General features: G+C 35.6%; 1 pseudogene; it reads left to right on the top strand.

The window, feature by feature from the left end:
* The first annotated feature begins 1,239 nt into the window (after positions 1-1,239).
* On the top strand, positions 1,240-12,307 carry LOC127787529 (plant UBX domain-containing protein 8-like; annotated as a pseudogene).
* Positions 12,308-12,564: the final 257 nt, after the last annotated feature.

Below are 12,564 nucleotides of genomic sequence, written 5' to 3'. Positions count from 1 at the left end.
AGATGAATCTTTTATCTATCTTCTTCTGTACGTTGATGATATGTTGATGGCTTTAAAGAATAGTAAAGCAATTGAAAAATTGAAGGCTTAACTGAATTAGGAGTTCGGAATGAAAGATTTGGGTGAAGTCAAGTAGATTCTCGGGATGAAGATAATCAGAGACAAGAAAAGAGGAAAGCTTTGTTTGACTCAGAAAACATATTCGAAAAAAGTACTACAACGTTTGTCACGAATGAAAAGTCAAAACTTATTAGTACCCCGTTAGCTCCACATTTCAAACTTAGTGCATCTTTATCTCTAAAGAGTGCTGCGAAGCGGGAGTATATGTCAAAAGTTTTGTATGTTATAGTGTGTACAAGGTCCGATATTTCACAAGTAGTTGGAGTTGTCAGCAGGTATATGCATGATCCTGGAAAGGAACATTAACAAGATGTGAAATGAATTTTACGATATATTCTGAATACCGTAGTGTTGGTTTAGTATTTAAGCGGGATGAGAAAGTGGGTAAATACATAGTTGGTTATTGTGATTTCAACTATGTTGGTGTTTTAGATAAATGTCGATCTACGACTAGTTATGTATTCACTTTAGCAAAGGCAACAGCCAGTTGAAAGTTTATCTTATAGTCTACAGTTACTTTATCTACAACAGAAGCAGAGTATATAGCAGTTGTAGAGGCCGTAAAGGAAGCAGTTTGACTTTATGGGTTGCTTGATGAATTGAGAGTTGGTTAGAAGTACATTAAGGTATATTGTGACACTTAGAGTGCTATTCATTTAGCAAAAAATTAAGTTTATCATGTAAGAATGGAGCATATCAAAGTGAGATATCACTTTGTACGAGAAATTTTGGAAGAATGAGAGATACAAATTCAGAAGATCCAGACCATTGAAAATTCTACTAATATGATTACTAAGATAGTGATGGTGGTCAAATTTCAACATTGTTTGGATTTGATTAATATCCTTAGTAGTTGAAGTTCATAATACAAAGTGCATTTAAAGAGACTACTGATGATAGTTTATTTAGATAGAATTTGGAGGAATTTGGTTGAAATTTGAAAGATTTGTTAAGGTGGAGATTTGTTATTTTGATGGCTTTCTCCCAATCCCTTGAATGAGTAAGTTGGGAGGTTGTAGATTTTTGTACGAAAGGGGCTTCCTTGTTTAGAAAATCATCCCACAAATTGTATTATTGTCTCCTTAAATATTAGTGAAGTGTTTTTGGTGGTGTCTGACGATGACGTGGACTAAATTGGCTGAACACCATTATATTCTGGTATTTTATTTATTACTATATTCAATAATTTTTATCAAATATATTTATATAATTTTGAAAAAAATGAACATTCTCTTTCTCGGTACGTTTCTCAACATTTGCATTCGGTAGACGCTTCTCGTTCAGCGAGACCCTCCAAACATAGTTCAACAATCGAACCTTTCTTCTGGAAAGATGAGACCTGAACAAGAAGCAGTCGACACTTTCATCATCGTCACCGGCGTTCCCGAAGCGGTGGCCGTTCGGAAGCTCCAGGTGGATTCTCTTTAATTTTCCTATTCGGATGGAATTCCACGATTCATGTGAAATGTCGTCTTTCTAGTTTTGGGGTTTCAGGTATTGGAATCATCTTCTCATTTATTTAGTGTTGTTTTGAACATGGTTGTATGTTGATGCCGTGTCAAGGTTCATCGCTTCTTTTTGTCTCTGAATAATATTTTTCTGTAACCATCGCTTCTTTGTGATGAAAGGCAGTAGCATTTTAAGGAACGGTTGGTTATGATTGCCATTTTTTTTTTTGTTGTGTTCTTTGGATAATCTGAAAACTCAGAACTCATTGAAGGAACTGTTTTGCAATCTGTTTGGAGAATTCATCTCAAAATTTCCCAGTTTTAGAAAACAATTAAATGATGCTTCAGTGGTTCAAAAAATCGTTAGTGTAGTACTTTAAAGTAAATGAATTATCCAAATTTCCATTATTTTTGGTTATAAAAACGGAAAAAACAAAGAAAATAAAAATATGGAAACCACAACCTTAAAGGCCCTTCTTTCAATCTTGATTTGGTGAATGTTTGGTTTAAATTTGAAATGATATGGGCCTAGTTAGATGGATGTCTAAGTTTTTGAACTAGTGCTACTGTTATTTAACCATTCTGAAATAAAATTCTCATTTCGATATAGTCTTAGAATCACTTGCGAATCTAAGTTTTCATCTGGTCATTATGAATGCTTCTGTCAACAGGAGGGTTAGTATGCAGTATGATGGCTCTAGGCCATTGATGTCAGTGGCCATTGCTGATTGTAAGTGTCTCTAGCACTGTATTATGGTCTTTTTACTTCTGAATTCATTTTTTAATGCTATTCTTAACGTGCAATTAGTTGGCTTAATGTAGATTTGCTCAGCTTGGGAATCAAACTACCAAGCAACATGATTCTGATGGCTTTTCACTTGAAACAAGATTGATTGTAAAATTACTGAGGAGTGGCTGAAGTATTTTCTTTTGTGGTTTGAATACATTGTCTTATTTGTCTCATTAAACTACTACAATACCTTAGAAGAAGGGATTGCTTGTGTTTGATGAAGACAAAACACAAAGAAATAATGATATACATGCATGAGGTTGCACATAGAAACTTAATTTTTGATAGTTATAACAGGAAAGAGAAGATGAGCAATAAGAATAAAAAAGGAACATAATGAGAACTTGGGAAAGGTAACTAGAGCTGAACTCGACAAATGTGGAATATTGGAAGTCTTAGCTTGCTATGTGTGTTCCCAGTCTTGTCTGAGTTGGAAAGCTTTATGTTTTTATTGCTTGTCAAGTGAAGGAAAACAAATTAAAGCATAACTAAAGGGTCTGGATAAATATCTATGGCCTCTGGACCTATATTTAGAGCATGGTTGCTCAATGAAAGAGTTTATAGGACATTAAACTTAAAAGGCTTGGGTTCTAGTTTGTGAATACATGTGAGGATATGGTTAGAGGGACTAGAAAAGAGAGCTCTTGAAGTTTTGACTCTTCCCGATGGTCAATGCCCATAGTTTGTCTTCATCAACGAAAAGAACTTTTGGTCTTGGTACTTGGACCATTCTATTGTATATTAGTAAGAAGGTGGTGTAATGAAGATAAGTGGGTGCATATAGGGATGGGCATTTTACTTGACCTGTTCGGGTTCCCACCCTGCCCAATTGGGGCAAGGTCAATGCTCTTTTGATTGTGGATTCTTGTCTTAATTTGAATAGGGATTTTGCGTGGCGATAGAGTACATGGGCCACCCTGTTCCAACAAGTATTATGTAAATTGCTTTTATAGAGTTGCTGTAAACCTTATTTATGTTCATCCCATGGTTTCTTACTATTACTATTATGGAGTTCTTGTAAACTTTATTTATGCTCATACTATGGTTTATTGTTCTTTTGATAGAGTTATTATAGATTTTATTTATGTTAATGGTATTATGATAATATGATTTATTATTGAAGGTATTGTGGAGTTATTGTAAATTTTTCTTTATTATGAACTTCAAATAATTTAGATTATTTTGCATTGATTTGAATGATTTTTGTAACACCTCGTACTTAGGTTGAGAATAAGGGTGAAAGAAGGGTTAAGAGTTGACATGCAGCAGCAGAAAATTCCCATCCTCAAGCAGCAGGTCAAGCATCATCGCCGTTGCTGTAACAGATTTCATCAACAGATTGGACATCCAACTCTTAGTTTAGAAGCAAGCTATGTAGCAGCAAGTTCCTCTCTGAGTGAGTTGGTGACAGCAATGACGATAATGCTCAACTACCACTGACACGAGTCTACATAAAACTCAAATTTGGATTTAAATTTTTATGATTTTATTTATTTTGTTAGAATAATTATAGCTAGGGTAATTATGATAGGACATTTAGTTATTTACGATATTTTGTTTAGGTTTTGGATTTTTAGACTTTATCTTCTTGTTAGGTTTTATCTTTTATTTATTGTGTTAAGATAATTGTAATTAGGTTAATTATGCTTAAGTTAGGATTGAATTTTAGCCTATAAATTGACTTTCAATGTATTCAGAAATTAATACTTTTGATTGATATCTGGTGATCTCTCTCTCTCTCTCCCTCTCTTTGCTTTCGTTTCTTCTTCAATCTTTCTTAAGGGAGATGAAGAAATGGGCATATCTGATAGGAGATCAGTACACTTCAAGGCAAGAGATCAAGTACCTGCCAAATTGCTGTTGGATCAATGCAGGTTCATTTGCGGATGAGACAGGGGATGAGGATTTAAGAATGAGGGACTGGTCATGATAGTAAAGGAAAAAAAGGGGACAATTGTGCATATAAGATCAATCCTCCATTGTGGATGAAGATTTTTCTAGTCTTTCATGTCAGCTATCTGTTCATACCATCCAAAAATAAAAGACTCCCACGTTGTGTCAACAAGGGGAACTATAATAGTCAAGGTATAGAAAAGGCAAATTGAAGAGATTTGCATGGACACTGCCATGGAAGTTGTCTGTTGGTGACCAAATAGTCATATGAGAGATATTTCTTATGCTGCATTAATAAGCATGTAGAATAGTTCTCTTTATGCCAGACATTCTTATGAGGTAGATAAGTATAAAGAGTAGTAGTTATCTTTTTATTCAAGCCACTCTAAGATTGTATTTCAATTGTAGGATCAAATACATCTAAATTGTTCATTCTCAAGAGGAAAAACTATACATAGACCCTCCTCAGTTGTAATCAACGTATACGGGCATTCTTTTCTAGCTTACGCTTCTAAGTTTGAGTGAGGGGAAAAGTTGACCTAGCCGCTTCCAAGAGAGGGAAGGAGGTTTAATTGATAGATGGGAGGGGTTGAGAAGTTTAGCTAGTGATACATTGGCTTTATTGTGAGAGAGGTGCTCTAAGACAAATATTCTTTTTCTTTTTCCCTAAGAGCTAGGGTGCTGTTGAATGAATCAAACTATTCCTCTCAAACAAGGGTCAACAGATCATAAAGGCCTATCTGGGTGATGTTCATAATGAAAACTACGAATTGGGCTGTAGCTCACAACCCTTGAACTCGAGAAAGCATGCCCAGCAGGATTTCTTAGCATCTACAAGTGGTCAGAGTTCATACCCTTTTATCACAATTCTCTTTATTCTCCCTTATATCTTCTAGCCATTTTCTGGACTAAAGATTAAGTGCTCTGATCCCAAGACTATATATTTTGCTGCTTCTACCATTGCTTTGGTTCTCTCTCTTTCACTCTTTGAGAGGTCTCCAAGCATATTGGTTCCTGTTGTTACTTCCCAAAGTGCTTATCTCACTGTCTTATGTAAACATCTCTTACCCACTCCCTTGTAAAGAAAATAAAAAATTATTGCAAGGGAAACAATATATGTTTGTAACATGTATGTTTATTAGACTTGTGAGAGGCATGGGTTATTTCTTTGCTACTTTTGTAGTGTTATACTCTTAAATATGTGTTTGAAACAAATACTACATGATATTTTAGCAAAATTATAGTAACATTCTCATATATCACTTACCAATGTGAAAATGACACACAATGTGATGAAAGGAGGGTTGCAAATATATTTATTTAAAAAAGAAAAACTATGGATTCAGTTACTATGGTTGTGGATTTAGCAATTTCCTCTGTAGAGTTTTCTTAGATTTTATTTGTTTTCTTTATCTAAGTTATTTTATGTGGTGCATTTGGGCATTGAGGTAAAGTTATGCCATTATAACAAGGGCATCTTGGGTTTGAAACATGTAAATTGCTTCTCGATTTTCTGGGAAGGGATGAGTTGCATGTATTGGTGCTTTTTATACCCATTACTGATGGGGACTGGGACTCTTCAACTATTACATGTTTCTTAGGTTATGTATTCTGAGAGTAGAATAAAGAACTTGTGCTTTTCAAAGTATGAGCTTTTACAAAGTGGGTTTCTTTTGTATACTATGCAATTATGGAATGGGTTTTTTTCCTCCCTTTTGTTAGCCTGAACTATGATATTGTTTCTTTATGGTGTTAGGAGCATGGTGGAGATCTCAATGAGGCTGTTAATGCACATTTCAATGAAGGGGATAGAAATGCGTGAGATAAAAATCCTTTTGATTGTGCCAACACTCTCTTTTAAAATTGGTAATATTTCTTGTTTTCCCCTCTTTTACATGTAATGTCTGCTGCTCCTGAGAATGATGCCATGGACATAGATGAGCCTATTCAAGTTGGGTCTTTGGGCCCTCCATTCTCACTTATATCTTCTACTAAAAACTTGGGCCCATTCTCTCTTTTTTGATTTTAACTCCACTGGAAGTTTATTTGATAGTGGTCCTAATTATACAACCCGTGCGCCATTTGTTTCACATCCAAGAGAAGGGAGATTCCCATTGTCAAAGGTGGGAGTGGACAGTCAGGTCCTTCTGTCCATACTCCTACAATAGAAGATGTTACTGGAACTGCAGAGGGACATGGTCCAGAAACTCATGGGACCATCAGAACTGATGACGATGATGAAGATATCCCCATAGCTCCATCTGGAAATATATTTGTGCTGAATGAACCAGCCAATGATGTGTTGGGTAGTAGTTTTCATGGTACTTATCCTAGGCCAAGTGCTCCTGGTGTTGATTATTTGCCTGACTACAGCAATGACATAGAAGAAAAAATGATTCAAGCTGCCATTGAGGCTTCAAAAAGGGAGGCTGAAAAAGTTCACACAGAGCAACAATTTGGTGCCCAGAATGTGTGTAAACTTTCATTGTATACGAATCCTGTTGTACTTTCCATCAATTTTAATGTTTGATGCATTATCAGTTTGTTGAAGGTCTTGGGTACAACTGCTGCTCACCAAAGCCAGTCTCACTTAGAGGATGCCATACTTGCTCATGCAGTATCATTGTCATTGAAGGTTTATGGTTTTATGATGTAGTGATATCCTGTAGTGTCATCTTTTCACCTTTCTTACATGAGATGAATTTAAAGACGGCAGAGCAGGAGAAAGCTTTTTTCAGATGGGGCAAAAAAGTTGGAGCATCAGTTCTGGAAACTTACAAGTCCACTAAGGTGGAAAATACCAGTAAAATTACACCATCAAATGGAAGGTACAGGTCTATTATTGCCACTTATTGTGATGCACCATTCTTAGTAATGCTAGTTTTAAATTCTGTTTGAACATTTTTATGCATTTGTTGTGCTTAATATTGGACACATGTATTCAGTTCATCTGTCAAGTATAATCTGAGGCCATAGATTGGAGGTGGGTGACTCATCTATCCAAGATGAAACTGAAGCAATGGAAGAGAAGCCAATGTTTAGTCACAGGAGTAGGCTTATGATTTCTGCCTCTATAGACTCTGCCAAAGAAATTGGAAAAGTTGAACTTGACCTATCACCTAGTCCTGGACAGTATGAAAAAACTAATCATTCACCACGTAATGGAAATGATTTCCATTCTAATGAGGTACTCTGTTGTAAATTTTCCAATGAGTTTTCTTAATATATATTTCCAATGTATGTCTGTACATCTTAATTTTATAACCTTTTGCATTTTTGGCTTTCAAGTGGGGAAGCATCTCATCCAAGGAACATAAGGAAGCAATTATGCTTGAGGCTGCACTATTTGGTCGAACCTCAGAAGGGAGTGGATATCAGTTTCCATATTCACCTCATCAATTCATGCATAATGGTTTAGATAGAATGTCAGGACTTTTTCGACAGCCAATTCCTTGTCCCCCATCACCCAATCTTGTTGCTCAGCGCCTGATTAGGAATCAGCAGGTTTGAAGCTGGAGGAAGTAATTTTTTAAATTACCATCAAGCGGTCACTTATCATATAACTTGCCTACTTTGTAGGATGATGAATATCTTGCATCACTACAAGCTGATAGAAACAAAGAAATGAAGGCAATGCAAGAAGCTGAAGCTAGACATTTGGATGAGCAAGCAGCAGGAGAAGCTGCTCTTCAAGAAGAAAAGCAGAAGAAGGAAGAATCTTATAGGAAATTGGAGGAAGAACAGGTAACATAATCAGAAAACTTCCCTTACAACGTGGAACTGCTAATATGAGTGCTTTTATATTATATATCTATTTTTTAATCGCATCTTACATGATAATTACTACTAGGATAAATTGAATATTGACCTAGTGCCTATTTGGATTAAACTGGAATTGAGTAGTCACATTAAGGTGCATAAAATAAAACTTTAAATCACCAATTTCTAGATGTAGGTACTTGCTCGCTGGGGTCCTAGTTCACTCAATGTCAACCCACTCACTTCAGTCCAAGACCTTAGCATTCCCTTTCTCATGCCCACGGGAGTCCTTCCCTTGACCGAGCAGATGAATAACCTAGGTTAACTATGGCCCTTAGAGTCCTTGAGGAGGGATTTGTGGTGCTTGCTCTCGTTTAGGCTATTGGGGATCTTCTGATCTGGTGGCCAGAGTTGGAGGCTTGCCAATGGCATTACCCTTCTGCTTCATGTACTTTGACATGTGACCATTCAAGAGAGATCTGGGGTATCCAACTCTGCCCCCTAGCATTTTGGAAAGTTATCCAACCTCATCCTACTTTGCTTCTTGGCATTCTAAAATGTTTTCCCACTTCAGCTTGGAGTTTCTGGGATGTTGTAAGAGCTATTGTCCAAGCTTCATGGTAAAGTTGTTAAGACCCCTCCACATCAGTCAGGACCCTACGATTGTATAAGGGGTATTTCTGTCTTTTGAGAGTTATGACGTAGGGGAAGTTCGTAGCAGTTGTTAGAATGGTTGTAGAAGCTGTTACATTAAAAACAGCTATAACTGCCTGTAAGTGGCGCCAAAGGACAGCTATAAAAGAACTCTCAACTGAATGAAAAGTTATGGATGAATTCAAAACAGAAATCCTTTCTCTCCCCCAATCTCTCTCTCTCCTCTCTGTCTCTGTTCTTCTCTTTCCCCTGTTTCTTTCCCTCTCTCGGCCCTACTTCTCTTCCTCACTGAGGAGAATTCCAGTGCTGGACTCGAGGTCCCGACACTTTTGGTATCAGAGCACCAAACCTTGGCCTGCGAATTCGTTTGGTATCCCTGTTTCTTCAATGGGAATTGTTATGTTGTTTAAAGCTTCTTGTTAGACTGGAGTATTAGTGTAAATGGGTTCAAGGGTGTTACACATTGATTTCGCATATTTATATTTTATAGCATTTTCAGGGTAAACTGGTCCCCACAAGATGTCATAAGAGCGGTCATGGAGTTTTATGCATGGTACTGTATTAAACTAGAATTACTAAAGCATTCTTGTTTGAAGAATGTGAAACTCAACATGTCCCACACGTATCCCCTATGCGCCTAGTGTGTGATGGTCAGTTAAACACTTCATCCATTTGGAAGAGTCCATATATCATAGTTAGAGACTGCTTTTATTGCAGGAGATTGAAAGACAACTTGGAGCCAACGAAGCTTCCCTTCCTCATGAACCAACGTTAGACGTTGAGAATGCTGTTACTCTTGAGGTGCGGATGCCAGATGGCAGCTGTCGTGGTTGTTGATTTCTCAAGTCTGACAAACTACAGGTACTGATGTGTAAAAGACCTGAATTGAACTCATTAAGTGGTCACTTTCTTGGAAGTTTTTATTGTTTCTTTTTGCTCTCTTCTTTTTATGGGTTCCTTTGAACAATCTATCAACTTTGGAGATTAACTTTGCAGTTTCTTCTTGACTTCATCAATGTTGGTAGAGGGGTCAAGCCTGGCACTTTTAATTTGGTAAGTTAACATGCGTATTTTTCCATAGCAAATTTCAATATTGGATAAATTAAACTTAACACTCTTGATGTTTGATAAAAAGACAAAGAGACCCCTAACATTTGAGAAATGATAGAGACCTTATGTGACTTTATAACTCTAGGTACACTTTTCCCCCTATTGTTACTTTCACAGATATTAAAAATTTTAATATGACAGAAAATACTTTCACATTTTTCCTCCCACTCCTTTTTTTCTTGTTGTATGGTGAACTATCCAGAATCTGACTGTCTATTACTCTCTCTCTCTCTCTGGTTTGACAATGGAAAAATCATCCTCGAACTATAGAAAGAGATTGATAAACTATCAGATTTTGGTTAGTTCATTGGACAAAGGGAAAGAGAGAAAAAATGCGAAGGTATTTTCGTTATATTAACAATTTTAACAATGATAGGTGAAAAAATATAACTAGAGTTGTAAAGTCAATAAAAGTTATTGACATTTCCCCATGTAAGGGGTGTCTTTGTCTTTTTGCAGAACCTTGAGGATGTTATAGCCAATAGATAGGGTTGACAATGGCTCGGTTTGGTTTCAATTTTTGCCAAAACCATAACCAAACCAAACTTAAAACTATTAAAACCAAAACCAAACTATTACCCATTGGTTTTAAAAATTAAAAACCATAACCAAACCATCTGATTTCGGTTTTAACCATGATTTTTTTAGTTTGATCCATACCAACAAATAAAGACAAACTCTTGCAATAGCATTCATAAAAATTTTTGATAACTCCACAACAAACAAAGACAAACTCTAATAAAATTATCTTCTTCTTGCATAAAGTTACAAATTAACTTCAAACATCTTGGATAGAAAATCACATCTCTAAATCTACAATTGTTAAGATCAATAAATTAATATTTGCTTAATTAAATTGTAGTTTAAGCTAAAAAATTTTAGCTACGAAAGTTAATACCTTCATCAACAACATTAATATCTTCTTCGTAAATTGATGCATATCCATTTGAAATGAATGAGCCAACTCTATCTAACAAAAATATAAATATAAAAAGTAAATTATATGAAAATTTTAAAGTCTTAACAATAAAAAATAACTAGTAAATGAAATAAATTCACCTTTTTCCACTTCATTTGACAACCAACTTTGGGCACACATCAATACTTCTATTGTCTTTGAATGAAGTCGATTACGATAAGGACTCACCAGTCTCCCACAAGAACTGAATGTCGACTCCGAAGCAACAGTAGATAGAGGAATGGCTAATATATCTCTTGCAATAGTTTGCAAGGTAGGATCCTTTACCCTATTCACTTTCCAGCAAAGTAAAATATCAAATTGACCATTATCAACTATAACATCTTCATCCAAGTAAAGGTCCAATTCAGTTCTAAAACTAGCAACCTTGGTAGTTTTCCTCTTTTTAAGAAAAGATTGATATTCATCATCAAAAGAAATGAAATTCTCTCTTGGAGTGACGCTCACATCCAATATACATTCTTGGTTATTCACATCATTTACCTTGTTCTTTTTAATGTGATATTCCCCTATTAAATCATAACAAAGGTACTTGATACTGCTAATTTGTTAATCTCTCCTAGCATTAAATTATTATTTCAATTCAATTGCTCCCAGCCAGCCACTCTTATATATAATATGTATATATAATATATACATTAAATTATCATTTCAGTTAATATTTATATTATAATATATACACTAAATTATCATTTCAGTTGCCACACTTATATATATAATATATACATATTATATATATGTATATTCGGTTCGATTTGGTTCAGTTACTCATATATTCGATTCAGTTATGATTCGAATTTTGATTTAGATTTAGTGAAAATCATAATCAAATCATATCTATCGAAACATTGTTCGGTTTTTTTTCAAACCAAATCATTACCCAATCAAACGGTTTTTAACTGCATTGACCAGTTCAATTTTGATTCGATTCTCCAGTGTTTCGGTTGCAATTGTCATCCCTACCAATAGCTTAGGTTGCCAGTCTGCATGGTCAAACGCATCTCTGCCCTTCCAATTTGGCATTAAGGAAATATGATCTGGTTCAGAGGTTTCCATGCCAACTTCTATGATGCCTTTTTTTTTTTGCATATGCTCTAATATTATGTTTGAAATCATAGCGGAGCTTAAACTCTAATTTCATCTGAGTTGAGTTTAAGATGTGCTACTGCTAGAAATTTATTTATTTTTAGTTTATGCCGTCTCTATGTTATCCAGATATTTTGTAGTTTGTGCTTTCTGGAGGTTTTGCGTTATCTCCCATTTGGCATATGCTTTTGTTAGCGCAGGCGAGGGCATACCCTCGACGGGCTTTCGGCGATGGAGAAAGTGCCTCGACTCTATATGAACTGGGCTTGACCAGCAAGCAAGAAGCCCTGTTTCTGGAGTTGTTATAGCATAGCATAATCCTAATCCTCCCCTAATTAGAGCGGTCAACAGGTTGTAGCCCAGCAGTTCGAGAGGAGGCATCTTTCGTCGTTGTTAGTATGGGATCAAATCATAATCTCTTTAAATATGAATCCGCTTCTTGTTGTGGACTTGATAATACAAGTGAGACTAATAATTACGATGCATATTACGATAGCGATAGTGTGACGGCTTTGACTTCATAAACAATAGTTACCGTTTAAATAGAATATTTTTTAGTGTGAGAGGATTTTCATGGTCACACTTAGAAGGGTTGTAATGTTGGTCGCTTCACCTCTTTTTTTATAAAAAAAATAAAATCAGATACATTTAAAAAAGCGCATTTGATGAATTAATTTGTTTGTGGATGCATATATATATATATATATTTACTTTGTAATGAATGT

This window comes from Diospyros lotus, chromosome 12, assembly GCF_014633365.1.
Source record: "Diospyros lotus cultivar Yz01 chromosome 12, ASM1463336v1, whole genome shotgun sequence".
Lineage (NCBI taxonomy): Eukaryota > Viridiplantae > Streptophyta > Magnoliopsida > Ericales > Ebenaceae > Diospyros > Diospyros lotus.
The sequence above is the reverse complement of the archived record's forward strand: the minus strand, read 5'-3'. Positions and strand labels throughout refer to the sequence as shown.